Source organism: Engraulis encrasicolus, chromosome 15 (assembly GCF_034702125.1).
Source record: "Engraulis encrasicolus isolate BLACKSEA-1 chromosome 15, IST_EnEncr_1.0, whole genome shotgun sequence".
NCBI lineage: Eukaryota > Metazoa > Chordata > Actinopteri > Clupeiformes > Engraulidae > Engraulis > Engraulis encrasicolus.
Genome location: NC_085871.1, coordinates 43,351,916 through 43,374,943, shown reverse-complemented (window position 1 = coordinate 43,374,943; position 23,028 = coordinate 43,351,916). Strand labels below are relative to the sequence as shown.

The following is a 23,028-nucleotide window of genomic DNA, read 5'->3' as shown; positions in this document are numbered from 1 at the left end:
ACTTCAAGCCATGTTTTTCTCCAAACATGACAGTTGATTGGTTGAATTATAGAACAACATGCATTGCATATACATTACAATCTAGACTCAAGATGGAAGGAAATACTAAAATATGACTGTGATGCAGGATATTCTGTGCGCGTCATCATGGCTCCCTATGCAGGCGCCATTGAACATTTGGAACGCCATGCCCTCTTTGAAACTTTCATATCCCTTGCCAGTATTAATTATGGACTTTATTAACTGCTACGTGAAAGTTTACACGTTTACAATGTGTTTCATGCCTTGTAATCTAGCATATGGATGCACACATTAGAGTCACAAACCCTATATTCATATTCAAACATTTCACGCACGCATCCACACATTCATAGTTAGAACTTTTGTACTACTCCCCTACAAAGGAAAAAATAACTCAACTGATCAAACTGTGCAACTGAGAGAAGTGACTTCCAAGTTTTTTGTATAATCCTGATAATTTCTTTGAGTTCCGACACAGTAGTAGACGTACAGTTGCTGTTGCCCCTTGTACTGCTGCAGAGATCTGAATTACTATTTTCTCAATTGAATAATTATAAATAATCATTATAATAAAAAGACCACGGCTATACGATTATTGGTAAAATGGGCTCTGCATGGAATAATGATGACATATTGATACAATTGACAGTATGCAGGTCTATTGATACCAAATTTGACCTTTGACCCATAGTTGGCGCACTATTACTGGATATTCCACCTTGTATCTATCATTCTTGTGTCAAAGGGTCACGTAAAGACAACATGCAATAACTGACGTGGTGATTACTTGTTTTGTGCTCATAGTTATGACAAGCCATAATCTTCTAACCCTCTACTACACTACATTGCCCTCTGGTAACCAAATGTTTTTTAAAGCCTCATCTCCAGTGTGTGTCTCTTTACATTATCAAAACCAATCAGAATGTTAGAAAAGACATGAAAGAACAATTTAGAGTGGTTTGGATGACACTATGTTGTAGTATTTGAAGGCGGGACTTCCTCTTGGGGTGCGAAGGACACAAGATCTTTTGCATTATTAGTGTAACTAAACATGATAAAATCATGAAATAAAAAATACTTTTATGTGCACAAGGCTGTATAGAAGACTCTTATCAGGTTTTAAAAAAGGTTTCCCTTTGTGATTGTTTGTCTTTGCGTTGCCTCAATGCAACGTTGTTCGATAATGGGGTACTTTTTTGGGTGACTTTGTTATTATTGTTTTGTTTGTGTGTGGTTGTGTAACCACATCATCACATATATTTCATCCAGTAAAGACAAAAAACTGTTTGAAATGTTCTGAAAGTAAATTAGAAATATCTTATACATATCTGATGTCTTATAATTTATACACATTTTGACAATCAAAATGAATGTAATAATGCTTTATGGATGACCGCATCAGGATCTGCATGCTAGACAAATTTCATCTGAAGTTAGGTAGGACAGCAATGTCAGTGATGAACATCTAAATGTCGAAGAGAGGGAGTTATGGTAGAGGAGGGGAAGTAGAGTATTAACTACTGCTTATTCTTCTTCTAAATATGGGGGAGAATTGCCGTATCCAGCTTCAAACTCAGACCACCTGGGTACTACAAAAGTGGTACTGGGTAGGAGCCTACCTAAAGAATCAGACTCATTGATAAAGTCAAAGCACACTAACTGTTGTCTCTATATATTATAGTCTCTTTCTACAGGATGTTAGTCAACCCTGCCTTCCTGCTTGTGAAGCACATCTTTTGTGCTTTACACAGCCACGGTGTTCCCCACGCAACTCCCGCCATACTTCATTTATTCTAGGCTTCACTCATAACTAGGGTGGCAGGGCCCTAAGCCATTGAATAGTTTGCTTATGCCTCGGGCCAGCCCTGCGCGAGTCCTACAGATTAGGCCTATCCTTGTAGTCACTTGCACGGAATTATGGCTCACATGCAGTGGAGGTGTCTCCAATGGCGTATCTAAAAGCAATCCCACTTCTGACACCAGCAAATGGGGATAACTTTGCTTGTCCAGCTTCAAACACAGGCCCTCGGGGTGCCAAATGTGCAATATGACCACCACACCAAGCAGTCAGTCTCATTAACATGACATTTAGGGCACACACACAAACCTAGTAATGATCATTCCATCACTGTGCACCTCTGTTTTACGTGAGGTAATTGCGTGTTTTGTTAAATTTTAAACTGAATAAAAATAAGAATATTGGGCCTACAGGATAAATAATCAAAAAAAAAGAAAATACATTTTATCAATAAAATGAACTTTAAAAAAATCATGCATAGCCATATTGTGTGCAGTAGAGGGCTAGTAATGTCAAGCAATGTATGTTGAGTTCAAATTAATTGTTAACCTGTGGTACTTTTGTTGCCATGCCATCTTCTTATTTTACAACATCAAAAAACTTTTCACAAAGTATGTTTAATAGAATATACACATTAACTTCATCCTTTTTTTCATAATATGAAATACACAGTAGCTGGAGTGATTTCAAGCAGTTCATTCACCTACCACATGGTGGCGCTATGCCTAACTGCCATTACACACACACAGAAATGTTGGTAGGCATAATACACAGTAATCTGTGAAGTTTCACACTTGTGAAGCACTCCAAAAGGAGTTGGTGACACATTTCCTGTTGAATGGCCAATTTTAATTAAATTCCCACATTACCAAATGTCGCTATTTCAACCTTTGTTTTTTTAAATCAATGTGCAACTTTTGACGATGGCAACACCTAGAATATTGATTTATGTACTATCAAGTACTTATATCAGCAAAAACCAAGTTGCCACCTGATCACTCCGACGAACCTGCAAGATAGGATTTCTGGCCCGCTGCCTAAAGGTCTGGAATATGTTTTTTTTTTCGAGCCAAGGTCGATGCTGGCCGTGACCATTGAAAGTAGACACAGAAGAACAATCTCTCCGGTGGAAATGCATTGGCCACGGTGTAGTACGGGGGCATGGTCTGAGGACACGAGTGGATGGAATATTAACTCTGTTGCGCATGGTCAGAGGGTGTGACACCATGATGGACTAAATTTGTACTCAGCAAAATCCGGAAACTCTGCAAAAGTATGCCGAAAGAGGATATCCGGCTGTCAGTGTTCAGTGTATGGGCAAATTAACAGCAGCTGTCAGTCCACTGTAATTGCAGGTGATAATTAAGGACAGCTGTCAAGCATTCATGCATTCATGAATTAAGGTGTCAAGTAGCATACACACATACATAAATGAGGGGAAGGAAGTGAGGGGAAATTTCACAAAGGCCCTAAGATCAGTGGAGAGCTTTGAGGCACACAGGGATTCAATTCAGGAAAAAACTCTCTGCGCAATCTCTCAGCCTTTAGCATCATTTATCGAGACCAAGAATTTATACTACAGCTATTGGAGCAAGCCATCAATGAAGCAAATGACCATGAATTGTTCCATCTCATGGATGCCCTCGTGCAGAGGATGATGACGATGGCGACGCTGTGCTGCCACCTCACACTCCTTGAAGCAACTGACTACCTGTGACACTTTCCTACCCGCCAAGCTTCCTTTTGAGTGGGTGTGAGGTAGCCTGATTATCATTGACTTTCAAATCTCTTCAAGTCTTGGTCTGACCAAGAGCATAACAATTCACATTTCCCAAATGGCCTCGCTTGGGTTGCGAAAGATTGTTTGCTTCCCAACAAAGTGGGAGGAGTTCCAGTATTTGCGAGAACTTAGAAAGTGCTTGCATTGACTCTTGACCTGACTGGTAGCAACGCTGAAGCTATTGCGTCACTAGGAGGGCACGGCCTGGGGTGGATTTCTCGAATCCGACCAAAATTAGCCTTCGGACCAAGTAAGTACGAACGAAGTCCGACACAACAACTAACCAACAACGATGATTTCTCGAAAGCCTCAAACCAACAAAGTCCGATGTAGGTACGAAGTAAGTCCGATGAAATTCCAACCAAGTAAGTTCAGACGCACGATGAAGTTGTCGGAAATGCTCGGAGTGTCTCGCCTCAGCTCGGGTGCATTTGTCGCAAAGCAGTGACGCTGTACCACACAGTGCCTGTCAAATTCAGGCTATACATCTATCAAAGTCCACAAATCTTTGTCAACACAATCATGTCCCCGACTTCACCCCTCTTCAACTGCAGTTACCAAATGCGACATTACAATCCACCATGTATTATTTGTAGATTTTGCATGTTTAATATTGTACGCTATAACCTACCACCAATATCATGGAAATACGGTTGGTGGGTGAGTGGTTAGAATGTCGGAATTTCATACACGTTTGCCGTTTCCTTATCGGAGGCGTGAGTTCAATCCCCGGTGAATATATAATAACCACCCATCACATCTTTTTTCCAGAACGGCAAGCGAAGTCATTCTCACGCTCATGGGCACAACACTTTCAACAGGTCATGGCCAGGCAGATTGCAGTTAAATGCTGCTTGAAATGATAACTGAAATTACGCTTGAGAATTAATAAAACATATCAGAATGTTTCTTTAATTTTCCAGTCTGCACGCGTCTTTACGCGCAACGTAAGCGGGTGGAACTGCCATTATTGCCGTTGTACATAAAGACCCGCAGGAAGGGACCTATGGAAGGGGCCGTTAATGTCTGTAAACATGGCACATTCAAAGTCCTTCAAGGTCGGAAAAGACCTGTTAACACAAGCATATCCCCAAAATCCACCCCATTAAATGCAATAACCAAATGTCGGTCTACACATCACCATCAATGAAGAGCAATGGGCGGTGAATGGTAAGCGCGAAGGCATTTTCAGTGTGACAAGATTTCGATTCCCTCAGTAAGATTAACCTGATTCACATCATCTGGCTGCGTTCGGCTACGTCACGCGGGGGCGTTCCCATGCCTCACTACCCCATCTGAATAGCAGTGAGACCGCTGGAGTTGGAAAATGTGTACAGCCAATCATGAATCGCGGGTGGGATTTTGAATGGATGGGCGGAGTTATGGGCGGATGTGATGTAAAGCATTAGCGACAGCAGTGTAGTCTTCACTTCACAACAAACATGGCAGCGCGCTGTAGTACTAGTACTCAGTGCGCTGAAATGGATTCGGCTATTTCCACGGTATTGTCTTGTATTCCAAATGTTCAGGCATTGAAATACGAACAAATGACGGCGCTTAAGGCGTTTGTTGGCGGCGAGGATGTGTTTGCGTTTCTTCCGACCGGATTTGGCAAAAGTTTGAGCTGGCTCCACTGGTCGCTAAAGCCGCTGTGAGATGGACACTCCCAGACGTGTAGCCCCAAATGGTTCTATCACTCCCAGACGTTCTATCCCACCCGATTATATTTCACGTGCTATTTCACGTGCTAAAGCAATGGGGAAAGTGCAGGATCCAATCTTTATTGTGGTGTTCCCCCTGGCTGCGTTAATGGAGGACCAAGTCAGAGAGGCTGGAAATCTAACGGGTCTAACGGCAATGGAACTGGGAGGAAGACATACTTCAGGGACGTTGCCAGGCCAGCCGGTCTTCGGTAGCCCCGAGTCGTGGCTGAAGGACAAATGACTGACCATGCTATCCTCAGACCTCTACCAGAAGAATCTACTGGGCATCGTTGTCGATGAGGTTCACGTCACCTACAAATGGTAAGTTTAAGCATCTACTGTTGATGAACCTGATGCATTTTTTCCATTTATGAAGCACAGGCATGTGCATTGCGTTTGGTTGTGAGTTCACATTCTGGCCTTCTAGGTTTATCGTAGTTTACTTGTAGACTAATCTTAACTTGGACATGTATCGTCACAGTCTTGGTCATAACATTGTATTATGTCTCTGTTAGTTTCGTCATGTTTTCCCCCTGTGATGTTCAAAAACTCCGTTAACTCTGCTGTACACATTGTCCGTGTAAATATTACATTGTCCTTGTAAAATCAATGGTGTTGGTTCTCCCCTCCCCCAACTGTGCCCGATGCATACTGTAGTGTACAGACATTTGCTTTGCGTTTGTTTGTGACTGTGAGTTGACATTCTGGTCTTGAAAGATGACTTGGCAAACGTGTGAAATGGTTGATATCGTTTGCTGCCGTCTTTCATTGTATTTCGTGGTGTGTGAAACTGACATTCAAATGGTTTAACTATGCTAAACAAGCTACCCAGTAGAATGGGTTGACCAGTTTGTGTGAGCTGCTTATGTTACACAGACTCATAACACGTTACAAATTTGCCCATGTTCAATATCCGCTGTATTGTATAAACTGAGCTCTTCTCTGACCACCAGGAATGAAAGGCCTTCCTGCTCAGTTGGGAGAACGTCACAGCAAAGAAGGTGAGTCACTCTTGTAAATTAGTAGGCCTGCACCGATTGTCATTAGGAGGAAAAGTGTGGTTGTCTAGTATACCTGTTAACATCATGCACCATGTCTTTCAGACATGCCTGTCATGGCTTAAATGGCATCTGCAGTCACAGAAGATGGGACACAGAGAGCTGCTACATATGGAGAGAGTGCCATTAAACAGTGAGCCCACCCAACAGGACAGTTTGCACTAGGTTGGATCACAGCTTATTGAAGAAACATGAGAAGAGCATTAGTCCCTATATCTTTGATCTAACATAATAGTACATAACCAACAACCTTCCTGTTTTCAAAGTGTTGCATGTGCAGGGAATCCCAGGTTATGTTGATTAAAAGGATGAGTATTTTGACAGTGAAACACCACAGCGTAGTAGCTGGCAGTGCTTTGCCGCAACCTCGTACATGCTGTTGTACAAATGTGTATGAATGACTGTTTTTGCATAGAAGAACTGTAAATAAAATAACACATTTGAAAACTGTTGCCATGTTTTTTTCTTTGAGCAGCAATGATTAAAAAAATGTAAAGAAGGAAGAAGTATTGTAGACTGTTTAGTGTTGAGCACAGTTTAATTTACTTCAAGTGACACAACATACCTTAACCTTTTTTATATGCATTCACAGAAAGGCAACAGAATCTTATGGAAAAAAAAGTTGCACTGGGTTATTTTATATACACTACTTACATACACAAATTATTTACATACATTATTACAGTACATGCATTTACTCCACCAATTTTATATTAGTCTTGGCGCTCTTTCAATTTAGCTTTGATCCTGCGCCACAGGTTACTGCTTTTGCGATTTATCAGAATGTCATGACTAGATGGGGGGGTGAAAACAACTCAGCCTCTCTGAAAATATCCTCTGTGTGACTAGCAACATAATGTGCTCCAGTGTGCATTTGTCTGTCTGTTCACCATGATTTTCTGCAGGAGTCCAATAGACATGCTGGTCCAATCTGCTGTTTGTTTCAGTGAGACCGGTACAACTATGTTCTAAAAATGACTTCAGATTGATGACTTCAAGTTGTTAAGGTGCTGTGGGCTAAGCGATGCGAAAGAGTGAAATTTACCTGCAGAATTACGAGCAGTGCGCTGTGGGCACACTGTGGCTAAAGGCCTTGTAAAAATATCAAATCTACAGTATAGTTATACGTCTCCCTCCTGGACTGCATGTGGAAAATGGCATTTGTTGAACACCCGGGCCACTACCGGATGTAGCCTGTTCCTTTTTTTCCCCTCTTCAGAGCCCATGGTTATGTGGTCAGGTATGAAGCCGTCAGGGATATCTGTTGACACATTTAAAAAGATAGATAATGCAAAATGTGCAGTATGGTTAGCTTAGATGTAATCTTACAAAGCCAATATGTACAGACTGTCATGGCACCAGCTTTAACTGGGGTCATACATTTGTTGTAATGTAAATCTTTGTTCCAGAGGTACCTGACACTTAATGAAGCCCCTAGGTGCTCCATGGCTGCCACCAGAAAGAGAGCTGTTATCAGTCCCTCCAGGATTTTGCACTGGGATTTTGTGATTTTTGCGGTCAAAATGCCTGATTTTGTGGCGGCATTTTCTCATTTTTTGCAAAGATTTTGCGGCATTTTCTCATTTTTTGCAAAGATTTTGCATCCCTTTCTGGGTTTTTTTGGTAACTGAAAACCACAATCAGTCTAAGCAGGCTTAAGACAAAAGAGATTCAGAAACACACTTCCTATATAATAGAATAATAAAATATTGTCAAAAGCTGTCAGAGCGTCTTATTAGCCAGTGCGTCCAATGTGTAAAAAAAAAATCATGGCCGCGACACTCATAAATCTCTGTCGATATTTTAGAACGACTTCGGGGGAAAACGGGACAGCGCGTTATGAAAAAATACTTGTGGGTATAGCCTACCACTAGGCCTAATGAAGAGCGTCGCGGGGTACAGTAGCCAGGCTGTATGCAAGCGTTACAATTGCAGCTGTTGGAAGACGCGTCTCTCTCTCTCTCTCTCTCTCTCTCTCTCTCTCTCTCTCTCTCTCTCTCTCTCTCTCTCTCGTGCTCGTATTGCAAGCTGTTGCATATTATTTGCTTGATGCAAAGTTGTGATGGCATACACGCTCTCGTTGACATGGTTGTGTGCATGGTTGCATGGATTCGCAAGTCTTTATTGCAATAACACAGTGAAAGCGTGGAAGGGCCGTTCACTTCCTATCTCGGTGTCCTTGACTGAAACAAGTTGTGGTCATGAGGTTGTTCTGGGACAAAATCACACTTCCGAAACCTTTGCGATCGGCACTACAGTGATTGTTGTCAGAAGGCTTGTGCCTACGCATAGACATAGACCCTTAAATTACAAACATTAACGAACATTGAAAAAAGATCAGACAACGACCGTCGGGTAGCATGCTCATGAAAGCGACAGGGGAGAGTGGAGAAGTTCCGCATAGCCTAACGTAAGATGTTTGCTACTGTGCGACAGTACCGCCACTATTTCATGACTGCATACACTTCTTCGTCATGGATAAATGGGCAACAATACTTTTTCCACCCAGGATTGCACTGAAAAGTAGGCTACTGCTGTTAAAAAAGGTCATGAGTGTGCAGCACCGACGCCTGCGTGTATGTGTGAGGGAGGGGAGGAGAGACGCGGAACAGCTGAGATGAGGCTCGCGACTTCCGAAATAGCAGGCAATTCTTTTTCAATGTTTCAGTGACATATTAACAAAAATGCTTCGTATTGGTTTTCGTCTCCGGTGGTATTGTAGTCACATTTTTATTTTTTTGACGAAAATATAAATCAATAAACTCCACAGAATGTTGAAATTTTGCGGGAAAAATGCGGCTTTACAGGAATTACGCGGCATCGTGAAATTATGCGGAATATCATTGAATTTGCATGAATCCACGCGATCGCTGAATCGCGAAAAACTGGAGGGACTGTGTTATGTTGTTCCTCACACCGTCTTCGTACCCATTGAATGCAGCATGTTTGGCCCTGCTTTGCATTTCTGCATCTGTGAGAAGGGGACTTGTTGTTAATGATGGTGATAGTTTGTAATACAGTGCAAGCAGACACTTTTACACATCTCTGTCGTTGGACATGTGCGTAGGTTACAATCCCAGCGAGGTTATAAAGAAATCAAAGAAATAAAAGAATCAATAAATCAAATAAAAGTGAAACAATCATATTGCGTGTGCCTACAGATAGCAATGTAAACAGTAAACCATTTAGATTAGCATATAGAGGCTAAGAGGAAGATGCCCTGACGCCAATCATATCCAATAACAATATTGACATATGTATGGATGAACAATTGTCATATTGTGCTTGCGCACGACTTCAGAGCAACCATTGCATCAAGATTCAAGATGTTGACTTACCGTACGTACCTTGAGAACGCTGGGTTAAATTACAGCAGGCATTTCAGGCATGCGACAGGATTTTTCGGAGAAGTTTCACAAGTTTCGATCAAGTTCAGCTGGGCGCTGGTTTACCCTTTCCCGTAGGGAAGTTCTTCAAATATCCATGGGCGGTTGCAGATATTACCATTTGTCCTTAGATATCCCCTGCACATAGGGCAATGTTCGTTTATAGAAAGTTTACTCCGTTTACTTCCAGTTGCGGCCATGTTTGTTGTGATGAAAAGTCTTGCCTCCTGCGTGGTGTCGCTGTGAACTACGTCACGGATTGAGTCAACGGGAGTGGCTGAAATGGCGTGTCAGTCAAAATGACGGACAGATTCTTAATCCAATCACATGCAAGAGTTTTGAAAAAAATGGTTCATTTGGAAGAGCGTCGGTTGGGGGCAGGTCCCAGATGTATATGCGAAAGCATATCAGATGGTAGGAATCAGGTAACAGTAAGATAGGCCTACATTAAACGCAGGTGCCTATTCCTCTGCGCAACTGTTTATCCAACCTCTGTGTGTGTGCGTAAAGTGGCCGATCCACGCGTTCTGTTGGGCGCGCTTGTGGAGCTCTGGCATCCGAGAGTCTTTGCCTCGTAGCCACGCACGCAGTCACATTAAGGCCAAGTCAAATTGCTTTTCACCTGTATTTTAGAAAAACACAAAACGATGGCCCAATTCACACAGATAGAGAAAGAATGACACGATGCGCTGTGTTGTTTTCTGATCCCCCTGACTGCACTGCACTTCGTGCGCCATGGGCCATGGCGCTATTTGGAGTGTGCTCACTGCTGAAACAACATTTGCTTTAACAGTAGCCTATTGGCCGGCTACTTGTGACAGACTTGTATTACAATAGTAGAATTGAAATGAAAAGAAGAATATGAATACTATAAGATCTAGTAACGCGAAGAAGTGTCCTATTCTTGTCATCACGCTCGCCTTTCCGAGTGCCTTTCCATTACGCACTATTTCAACATACTAGGGCAGTTGCATAATGTCCATTTTTTTGAACTTGTTGTAGCCTACGATGTAGTTTGGAGTTCTTGTGGACTAAGGCATAGCCTACAATGCAAGGAATAGGCCTACAAGAAGGATAACCGCACACTGGTGCCTTTTAAAAATAATAGTGAACAGCGCATTTCGCAATGGCAACTTATAGGCTACATGTATTTCCATGTAGCCTATGCTTGTTGGAGTTTAATCAAAATGTGCTATTGGCTTTGTTATGTGTGGAGATATGTGAGCAATTAAATAATCTACATTCATGCGAGATGCTGCTTTTGGTGTGGGTTCAAATCCCAATGGTAATCAAACGGTTCTTTTTTGGGGGCAGCTTTGATTGATCGGAGCTTGTGAAGCACGATAGTGGAATATATAATTTTTATCCCCTATTTGAATATTGTGTTGGGGGGGGGGGGGGAGTTCAGCCCTGTTCGTAACATGACTAGACATTTGGTGTAGTATGGGTCGGAGGCTTGTGCACTTGGTGGCAGTAATCGATCGATGTTGCTTGAACTCTGCCTGAACCCGCCCCAAACCACGAGCAAGAGTGACGTGCTTCCCAAAACAAAGGTGAACTAGCTAACCATGCTAGTCGTTCCAATTCCGACAGTAGTACTAACGAACAGCCCCTACTTCGTTTTGCAGGAACACCTGCGTCGTTCGCACCAACATCGGACGAACGACTAACTACATTACTTGTAAACATTGGTACTTTGTAAGTCCGAACGAAGTGTTCCAGAAACAGTTTTGTCGCAGCTGGGTCGTTAGTTGCTACATTAGTTAGCAACGAAGGTTTCGAGAATGTTAGCCCTGGCTAGGTGTGAGGTTGGTGTTCCCTCAGAACTGGGGAAGGGAGGAGAGGGCTGGTCTGAGGAAGAACACTGGCCTTCCTCATTGAGTGAGACAATTTGGGAGCAGGTTGCCTTGTTGGCTTAATGGTTTCTGGCCGCCTGCTCACAACACCCTTCGCTGTACCCACCACAAAAAAAAATTCAATTGAGTGCTTTAGAGCTAGATATATACACGTCATACTTAAAGGTAAAATGAATCACATGATACATCAGTCAAGTTCTGATTGGATGGTGCACCAGATACAAAGTGCTTCCGAAAGTATACACAATATTTACAAATACATTTATACCACAATACATCATTGTCGAATATCCCAACATATTTACGAAATATATTTACATAAACCTACAAGCATTAGCTTTTCCGCCATCTCCTTCCAGAACTACATTTTCCTCCCCCTCGCCATCCGCACTCTTTTGTTGAGCTCCACCTCATCTTTTTGCAGGTGGTCCCTCATTAAATCGATCAAGAAAAGGGTGTGCTCCCTGGTTAAGATGCGGTTAAGGGGCATCTCTTCAGCAGTGTTCTCTAGAATAAGACAGGCATACACACTGTTCATTTTTTTGTTGTTTTGTCCCCACCGAAGAGGGCGCTAGAAGAGCGAGACTTGGATACAACTCAGTGTCCAAATGTTGTTTGTTTATTTTTCTTGATTTCACACTTGTAACACGGCAGCAGATTATAAACACCAAAGTTGTGCTATACATTAGATGCCATGTTCATATATATATATATATTATAACAAATACAAAATCACTGCAATATAAATGAGCAATCCATATAAATACACACAAATACATCCATCGTCGCTCTTCCAGCATGCAATTGGATTCTGTCTCTGCGTGCACGCTCACGTTTATCTACGTATTACTAGGAATATTACAGCCAAAGGCAAGCCAGTACACCAAACCAGGTGAGTGTCTCCACCCACCTAATCAGCTGTGCAGCGTTACTTGTGATCACCCATGTGTTGACGTTTCCTACCCACCACCAAATGACAGTGTGCAAAACACACACAGACTGATCATAAAGTGGGTATTGCAATGACTTTTTTTAGCAGCATGCCTCAGGTTGGTAGCATAACCACAGGTCAATGAATGTACTCAACTATTGCAGTAAACATAATCATGTAAGCTCTACAATGGTGGCATTAGCAGTTACAATATTGACTGTAGATGGTGATGGAATTTAGAGTACAGTAGAGTAACTGCTATGCATGCTCATTGGGTTCAGATCTGGTGATTGACTTGGCCATTGCAGAACATTTCACTTTTTTGCCTTCATGAACTGGTTAGCTTTGGCTGTATGCTTGGGGTCATTGTCCCATCTGTATTGTGAAGCGCTGTCCGATCAACTTTGCTGCAATTGGCTGAATCTGGGCTGAAAGTACATCCCGGTACACTTCAGAATTCATCCGGCTACTGGGTTGGCTTCTTGAGGGTTTCTTTTGGTGGTAAATTCAACTCTGGCCTGTCTGTTTCTGGAATTGATTAATGGTTTGCATCTAGACGTGAACCCTTTGTATTTACTTTCATGGAGTCTTCGCTGTTTACTGTTCGCTTTACTACTTGGAGACACATACACCTACTTCCATGCAAGTGTTCTGGACTTCAGTTAATGTTGTGAACGGGCTCTTCTTCTTCACCAAAGAATGTATGTGGCGATCATCCACCACCACAGGCCTTTTTGAGTTCCCAAGCTCACCAGTAAATTCCAGACTGTTGATTTGGCTACTCCAAGCAGGTCTGCAATCCCTCTGATTGATTTTTTTTCTTTGTCTTCAGCCTCAGGATGCATTGCTTCACCTCAATTGAGAGCTCCTTTGACTGCATGTTGTCTGGTCACAGCAAAAGCTTCCAAATGCAAAGCCACACTCCTGTAATCAAGTTTACCAGTGTATTTATTTAAGAAAGGGACAGCATATATTGCCAGCATTTAAACTAAAATTCTAAACTAGTTAAGCAGTAAGACATGTGTGACATGATCATTGCGTTAAAATACAATGTTGCTGACTCAAGGGTTAAATTGTTCCTAATGTGCCTTAAATTAGATAAATTATATTTCATTTTGCCTATAGTTTTTTTAACATGTTGCTTAAAACCAAGTTGTGAGCCTATAACTACACCAAGGTATTTAAATTCTTGAACAACATCTAGCTTCTCCCCCTGCACCATGACGCTGGGATCAAGCTCAGTGGTACCTCTTTTTGTGAAGTACATGCAAACAGTCTTGGACACATTAAGATGAAGGTGTGAATTCTGTAGCCATGTACACACAAAGTTCATGACTGGTGTTAACTGTTGTGCAGCTAGACGTTTATTTTTTGCATGGGTATATAACACTGCGTCATCTGCATATAACTGGCAGGTTACTGATGCAGCACAACAACCTGACATGTCATTACTATACAGGCTGAACAACAGTGGGCCTAGTATGGACCCTTGTGGAACTCCAAGAGTGTTTAAACAGGTGTTTGATGTAGTATGTTGCACTCTAACACATTGTGTCCGTGATGTTAGGTATGACTCCATCCATGTCAAATGCTTTTCTAAACTCAAGGAAAACAGCTCCAACAACACCTCCAGCATCAAGTTTAGATTTTACGTTTTCCAAAATGAAACAGACAGCTGTCTCGGTCGAGTGATGTTTTCTAAAACCAAACTGCATGCTGTTCAGCATAGGATTATTATTTAGGTGTTGAATGAGTTGTTATGCCGCTAGGTTTTCAGTAATTTTGGGTATGGCAGGAAGAATACCAATAGGTCTATTTACTTGTTAATGTTGGGTCACCAGGATAGGAGTAACTACAGCACTCTTCCAACTACGGGGAAAACCTGCTGATTTATAGAGTCATTAACAATGGTTGTGAGTGGTGAAAGGAGAGGTTGCTTGTAGGTTTTAATAAATAATGTGCCCATGCCATAGGCATCTTTAGCTCTAGAGGTTTTTAGCCCACAGATGACCTTGTCAACCCGTGCCTGAGACACTATGTGTATGTTAAAAACAGGTGTTGTGGCGCTCCTGATGAGCATCGGGCTTAGCTGACAAGCTTCAGGGCCAGTGCTCTGTGCTAGCTGACCCCAGACCTTTTAACTACTTAATTGATTGCAGGTTAACGAGGGACACACCTCCTGAGTTAATTGCCGGTCTTAGAGTCCATTGTCCAATTACTTTTGGTCCCTTGAAAAAGAGGAGACTATGCATTACAGAGCTATGATTACTACACCATTTATTCGATATGGATGTGGGGACTCTCAAATTGCAGCTGGGAGTGTGCACTTTAAGCCCATGTTATTTTTGTCATTGTATTTCTGAACATGTTCTGTATTTCTGTTTTTGTTAAACAGTTAAAATAACAAAACTTTTGTGACTGTCCAAATAGTTATGGCCCTAACTGTAAAATACGAATGTGCGGTAGTTGTGGTGGAGATGTTGTTTCTGAGATGTGAATAGATTCAAATAACTCAACACAACTTGGTAATTGTTTGTGGCCATTGCATTTGTGTTGCGTTTCACAGCTTTAGACTACGGACAATTCGTGCTCCGTTACATCCTAGCAGTTTTGTTCTGCTTTTCAAACACCCCCACTACAGAAATGCTGCTAAATGGTTGTGTTTACAGTTTAAAAAGTGTTAAGTGGCCAACACGGAACTGCTGTGACGTTCACTTCCAAGCATGTTCCATTCATTATCGTTTGAGATGCTTGTGAAGCTTAGATCCTTGTCTTGCGTGTGTGTGACTTCCCAGGCTGAGGGACTACCAAGGCAAGCACAATAGCTTTGAGAAGAAGAGCCTTGTGTATTTCATGAATGAAAAGTGTCACATCCCAGTGAATAATAAATACTTAGAAATTGATGGTGCTGTAAAATACTGAAAGATATAATTTGTGAATGGGCTGCATACATTCTGGAAGTAAGCTGTTTTACCGTGCATACTCTACCTCTCAGGAAATGACACTTGCTGATAATGACTTGCCCAATGCTCTCTGCTCTGCTTTGCTTTCATTTTCAGTTAGAACGGCCCGGGAGGTAATCAGTCGCTATCAGGAGGTCCTCAAGACGTTTAGAAAGGTGAGGACAATGACTGAGGCCTTCAACCGGCAGAGGGTGGACAGGGGGACCATTGTGGCCACTACCCCCAGGAGATCTCCTGGTTCTTTTGTATAATTCTATTATATTCTAATGGGTATGATTCTTTTCTACTATTTCTATTTACTTCTTTCCTGAAAGTGTCTGTTACCCCTCCAAAAATAAACTAAAGCCATCCCGGCGTCATTGCCTCTTCCATTATGCATCCTTTCGTGGTGGCAAACCCACATCTTGTCAGTGTCTTGATGCTTGCACTCTTACAACCCCTGGCAAAAAGTATGGAATCACCAGTCTTGGATGAGCAATCAGTCAGACATTTCACTCTGCAGTTCAGATCAAAAACATGATACAACAGTGAAGTCATTCCAAAGTATAACTTACTCAAAACACTCAAAGAATTGAAGCAAAAACATTGTGGAAGTCAGAAAATGTTACTTTTTTGAGCGAACACGGGGAAAGAAATATGGAATCATTTAATTCTGAGAAAAAAAATATGGAATCACTCTAATTGGAGGTAGAAAATGAGGACACACCCAGTCAATTTCCTCCCCTTGAATGGACACCTGCCTCAAATTAGATGTGCTCGTTAGTCTGCAGTTAAAACAGTGCAGTTATCACACCTTGGAGGGCTGCTGGACCAAGTGGAGTGGCAAGAACCATGGCTCCAACAAAAGAAATGTCAAGGGAAACAAAAGAGAGAATCGTGAAACTCCTTGAAGAAGGCAAGTCTTCACACATGGAAGCTTAAGACGTTGGCTGTTCTCAATCTGCTGTGTTGAAGAATTGGACCAAGTTCAAACAGCATGGCAAGATCATTCAAGCCAAGCATTCTGGGAGACCTAGGAAAACTTAAAGGTATCAAGGCAAAAGGCTGAAGGCCATATGTCTTGAAAACCGGAAAACCACTACCAACCAAATGAAGCGCAACTGGGAGGAAGCTGGAGCCAGTGTATGTTACAGAACTGTCAGATATCGCCTTAGGGAAATGGGATTTGCATACAGGAAGGCCAAAAGAAAACCATCACTGACATCAAAACACAAAAGAACAAGACTGCAATGGGCAAAGGAGAGGAAATCATGGACTGCCGATGACTGGATGAAAGTAATTTTCAATGATGAGTCCTGAATCTGCATCGGACAAGGGGATGATGCTGGGACCTTTTGTTTCGTGCCGTTCCAGTGAGATCTTTGAAGAAGACTGCCTGAAAAAAAACAACAAAATTTTCACAATCACTGATGATCTGGGGCTGCATGTCAGGCAAAGGCACCGGGGAGATGACTGTGGTCAATTCTCCAATCAATGCACAAGTCTACTTTGAGATTTTGGACAGTTTTATTATCCCTTCCATTGAACAGATGTTTCGTGATGAAGTAATTTTCCAAGATGACAATGCATCCTGCCATAGGGCAAAGACAGTGAAGGCGTTCCTTGCAGAAAGACACATTCAATCAATGTCATGGCCTGCAAATAGTCTAGATCTGAATCCCATCGAGAACCTGTGGTGGAAATTGAAAAAACTGGTCCACAAGAAGGCTCCGACCTGCAAAGCTGAGCTGGCAACTGCCATCAAAGAGGGTTGGCAAGAAATTGATGAAGATTACTGCTTGTCACTCATCAAGTCCATGCCCCAGAGACTGCAAGCAGTTATGAAAGCCAAAGGTGGTGCAACTACAGGTCCTTCTCAAATAATTAGCATATTGTGTTAAAAGTTCATGTTTTCCCCATAATGTAATGACAAAAAAATAAACTTTCATATGTTTTACATTCATTGCACACCAAATGAAATATTTCATGTCTTGTTTTGTTTTAATATTGATGATTTGGGCATACAGCTCATGAAAACCCAAAATTCCTATCTCAAAAAATTAGCATTTCATGAAAAGGTTGTTTAAACAAGCTATTAACCTAATCATCTGAATTAACGAATAAACTCTAAACACTGGTAAAAGCTTCCTGAGGCTTTAAAAAGTCTCAGCCTTGTTCATTACTCAAAACCGCAGTCATGGGTTAGACTGCTGACCTGACTGTGTTTAACATTGAGGTCAATGGCAGTGGCATTGCATGAGGGTTATGAAAGCCCCGATATCATTGATACTTAGCTGTCAGCTGTTTTTTGTTCTTTGATCTGGTGACCCACACTTCCCTCTTCATTATACTCCATAGATTTCCATACGAAGTCTAATTTGCCAGAAATTAAACCCTATTGAAAGTCAATGGAATGTTCTGTCTGGTGATTTAGAATGTACATGTACCTAATACCTAAGCGTGGTATAGAAATCTATGGGGTATAATGAAGAGGGAAGTGTGGGTCACCAGTGCCCCCTAGGGGCTGTCGGAGTCGGTAATCTTCTGTTCTTCATCCTTAACGGTTACAACTTAACGGGGCCAACACACAATTGATGGAAACCTTGTTTATTACGTCGTTGGTACCCAATGTGTTAACATTAACAAAACTTTCACTACAATGAGCCAGGAAATTTAAATCTCGGTAGAAGGTCTCTCATGGCTGACCTTAAAATGCTCAAGCATGTCCTCTGCTGTCGAATGATCCATGAATTGGGATCCAAGATACCGGGACTGGACATAGAGATTCCCGGTCTCTTCATCGACGACCCAGTGTTGGGTGTGAAGGTCTAGTTGTATGTTTTTGGTTGTCCTGGTCATGCTTTCGTCGAACATAATGACAAATTTCCCCTCGTTCAGACGTGCCATCAGCTCCTTTTTTATGGGGCAATGCCAAAACGGGCAGTGTATGGTGATTTATCCCTCCCACAATGAAATGCCTTTGGGAACATGGCCTGGAATAGAGAGTGGATGCCTTGGTTGGATGTATACGACTGATGGCAGCTAACAGTGAGCAACACCCAGAGCACTTCTGCTTCAAACGTAACGGCATTGGTGAATGCACTGAGCGCAGTAGAAGTACTGGCATTAGATGTTAAACTAGTTGCAGGCACACTACTCACAGAACTAGAACTAGAGTGAATGATTGTGTAAAAATCTCGATGCTTGAATTAACATGCCATTTGAATATATTCTAATGCCATATATGGTTACTTGGAGGCATTACGGGATGCAAATTACTCCGAATGCGCGCGTTCACAGTGATTTGGAAGGTGTGGGATTTACCATGCAGAGGTGTGCGTAGGAACAGCCAACGCACGTTTGATAAATCCCGATTTTTCTATACTTGCGACCATTCTATATTTCACTCGTAGGACACAATTTAGAAGGCATTCTACGAACAAATGATAAATGAGGCCCCAGGTGAGGAGGCGCAGATGAGAGGGACGCTCGTCGCTCACGCGTCGCAAAGAAGTCAGCATCTGCTTCCCCGTGTTCCTCCTGCGAGACACAATTAGGCTACTTAATTCCCAAAGGGAATTTCAGTTCACATTGCGACGTTGTTTGTATGGTGCATTAATTCTGTCCTATTATACGGTAGCCTGTTTGTCTCTAGCTTCCCGTAATGTTATCGTCATAGACATGGTCAGACTAGCCCACTGTGAGAATAGCCTAGAATATAGGCCTACATGTACTCTCTGTCTGTAGTGTTGGAAAAGAAAACATACATAGCATACCTGCGAGATGGTAGGCTATTCATGGCGCAGAAGGGAGGCAAGCCAATTTCCTCTTTCTCTTCGCGCCGTCCTCCTGAATTGCTCTGTTGCGCTGTCTGAGCTCTGCGCCAACCCTGCACATGATGTATTTACTGCAGATGATACGTCTAACGAGGTCCGCGTGTTCGGGGTGGACGAGGTTGTCGAGGATCCCCGAACTGTGCACTTCCCGTTCCAGAATTGCTTTGAGGCCAATTTCTGCCCAGTGGGTCTTAATAGAGTGGGTGATTTTATCCTCTAGTTGCCAAATAGCCGAATTCAACATGGATGATGGTTGCGCGCACTTGCGCCAATTGTGCCGAATCAGAGTATCGTTTGTTTTTCAGGAATTTGGAACTGCCAATTTGGCTGGAGTAATTGTGTTCTGAAGCGGTAAAGTGCACCAGAGCCGCCTCACACTGTGTGCAGGAGGAGATGACTGGATCCTCCGCGGCATGACGGACCAGCCATCCCCCGATATACCCCAGGACCTCGTGGATGGTGTTCTCCTCAAACGGCTCCTGAGGTAAGTGAAGTGCTGCCTCCTCTGTAACACACTGCCATCATGTATCTGTCAGTTAGTATACTTGTCATCTAGGTAGGCGGCCTATGTATAGTGACCTGTAATCTCTGCACAGTGAAGTGCAACAATTGCAGTGGCCATTTTTCTACTTTGATGAAACAAATGCAATGTAAACTAAAACACATTTTAGGATGCATTTTGGTAGTATTAAACATACCTCGGATGGTACTACTGCCAATGTCTCTGTCTTCTGACTGCCTGCGGTCAGTAGAGGGCTGCCACTGGCCCCCATACAGTTGGCCTCAGGGGTCTTGGACAGGACTGTGATTGAGGCACTTTTAAAGGGACACTCCACCCATTTTGCATTAGGCTTTCCATTGATAGACACCCAGTCATACTTTTGAATGGTCTTTCAAAAATCTCTCAATTCCCCCTGAGATAGGAGAAATCCGCATTCATCTCTTAACACTTCCTATGTCAATGATGTAAAAATGGTCATTTTGCATCATCGACATAGGAAGTGTAAGAGAGGTGGATTTCTGTTGAGACTACAAGCCTTTTCCCCACCTTTTCAACCCCGCCCATAGGGGGTTGGACCTAATGCTCTAACAGACCTATCACAGATCAGTGTCCCAGTGCTTTTGAAATCACTGGCATTGAGGCTACAGTAAGCAGTGTTGCCAGATTGGGCTGTTTCCCACCCAATTGGGCTGCTTGGGATGGCCATCTGCGGGTAAAAATGGCATTTTACAGGAAAACTCGCCCAATCTTTCCCATCGACATCAATAGAATTGGGCGGGATTTAGTGCTTCCAGTCGGATTTTGAGCATTTTTTGGGCTGGAAATCATCAACCTCATCTGGCAACACTGCCAGTAAGTCACTGGCATAGCTGGAAAGGAGAAGCTGGAGCACACTGCAGCTTAGTTTTCAAGACCTGAAGTCCTGAAATGTGTGTCTCTCTCTTGCTATCATTTGACTCTGAAGAAGGTGTAGCAACACAGAAACGTTGGTCGCGTGTGTGCACAAAATAAAGTCTTGAAAACTAAGCTGCAGTGTGCTCCAGCTTCTCCTTTCCAGTGATGTCTGTCCCACTGTGATGCACCTGCAAGTAGGGTTGCCAGATGAGGCTGATGATTTCCAGCCCAAAACATGCTCAAAACCAGCTTAGAAGCTCAAAATCCCGCCCAATTCTATTGATTTCTATGGCTAAAATTGGGTGGGTTTTTCCTGCTAAATGCCATTTTTACCCGCACACGACCATCCTAAGCAGCCCAATTGGGCGGGAAACAGCCCAATCTGGCAACACTGCCTGCAAGCTGAGGGAGGGATGATGCATAGAGTCCCAAATAACTGGGTGTGGCCTGTGGAACTTGAGCATTGCAGTGCATTATGGGGATTGTTGTCACAAATCCACAAGCACTAAAAAGTCATTTTCTGCCTTTTCTTGGCCAAGAAGGCACCAAATTAGAAATGTATGTCACTATTCTACTATACATATGACCCACTTTCAGTAACATATTCATGTCTCCACCGGTGGAATGCGGGCTGCTGCAAACTCCCGGCTTGTGGGGTGGTACCGGTGTCCTCCCTTGCCCCGGATCACAGAGAATAGATTCTAGAGGATGAGATACATTGTCACTAGCCATATGACTGTACAATATGTAGGCCTACTACTGTAGCCTATATTAGTTTTTCACATACTATTTCATGCAGTGCAAAATTTAATTCAGAATCCAGTGTTTTTCAGAGCTCATGTATCAGTCAATCAATAACAATACATAGGCCTACAGCTGCATGTATGTTCTTTTTCACACCCCACCAGATATGTAAGAAAGGACAACAAAACCGCTGCTTTTGTCCTTAGCACAGCTAACTTCACTGAGTAACTGATGTACAGTTACTGTAGATGATCACCTGATTCTGTGGTTGGATGAAATGTTTGGAGTATGATTTCCCCCCCTGTAACAACACTATCCATGTACCTCATTAGTAGCAATGGAATAACTGGTGTAATAGCCATGTTATATGTGCTAGTCTTGTACTTACTCCATGAATTTACATATTTCCCTTTATACACGTCTGCACCCTAATGAGATGAATATGATGTTAGGACTGGTAAATTCATGCCAAATAAGGGTTAGGCCGAACAATCAAGAGAGGATGTTGTGACTGGAATGAATGGATCAAATGTGCCCAAACATGTACTGTATGCATGTCTATGTCTATAACTATGTCTATGTGTTTTCCTGTGAATGCCTTCACCCATACCTCCAGACAGTCCTGGTTCAGCTTGGCTGTGCAGAGGAATCTAAATCCTTCAGGTTCCTTCCCGAGCCGCCCTGAAATCCGAAGGACGCTCCTGATGGTCAGAAGGAGGCCATGCTGGCATGGGGGAGTGAATCTGGGTCTGTAACATTCAGCAGACAAATTAATCATTTGTTAGAAAAGCTCTGGTTTTATATTGTTTTCTTATTGTCATTATATGGGTGGTTGACGTTTAAGGGCGTAACGCAATAAAAAAAAAAAGTTTTTCAAATTCCTGAAAAAAATGATGGATAAAAATTGGAAAAAAATTGAAAAAAATAAAGCACTTAGTGGTCTGAGGAATTGCACCTTATTTTTGCCATTTTTGGGAAAATGTGTCCTGCATCAACACATAGCATAGGCATGTCACACTGCAGGAAAATGGAGTCACACCACAGGGAATTCACTGCATTATGGCCATTTTAATCCTTTTGTATACATGACTGACATCTGAGCTCATGCTAACTTGATAATGATATTGTGTTTAATCTTAATATGTGTTTTCATTAATAAAAAACTTTTTTTTCCTCCTATAAGAGCAGTCACACCACAGGACACCATAAAATGAACCTAAGCATTGCGTGACAGAAAGATTGCAATATGAAGACATATTAAGAGGTTAAGAGTCACCTTAAACTTCCACAGCACTCTCCAATAACTGAGGTACTGACTGGTCAGGAGCCAGTCTTTAAGACCCTTGTAGTTGGCCTTGCAGCTGCCCATTCACAAACATTGACATACATGTCACCCCACAGGACGCAATTTGTGTTACGAAATTGAACTTGTAGTTAATATTACTGTCTTGAGTTTTTTCCACAGTCACATATCTTAATCTAAAGTTAAGATTTATGCAATCATGCCAAATGCTTCATACATTATTCAAAATGTTGTTGGTTAATTTATATATATATTATTATATATTGTTTCAATA

The 23,028-nt window shown here is 42.3% G+C and overlaps 2 long non-coding RNA genes across 2 annotated transcripts; one reads left to right on the top strand and one right to left on the bottom strand.

The window, feature by feature from the left end:
• The first annotated feature begins 4,834 nt into the window (after positions 1-4,834).
• Positions 4,835-6,781, top strand: LOC134464663 (uncharacterized). The gene is made up of 3 exons (XR_010038003.1): positions 4,835-5,623; positions 6,256-6,303; positions 6,406-6,781. It is a non-coding gene; the product is annotated as an uncharacterized LOC134464663 (long non-coding RNA).
• Positions 6,782-6,879: 98 nt separating this feature from the next.
• On the bottom strand, positions 6,880-7,819 carry LOC134464664 (uncharacterized). Its single transcript, XR_010038004.1, has 2 exons — positions 7,776-7,819; positions 6,880-7,621 (listed from the first exon to the last, which is right to left on the bottom strand). It is a non-coding gene; the product is annotated as an uncharacterized LOC134464664 (long non-coding RNA).
• Positions 7,820-23,028: the final 15,209 nt, after the last annotated feature.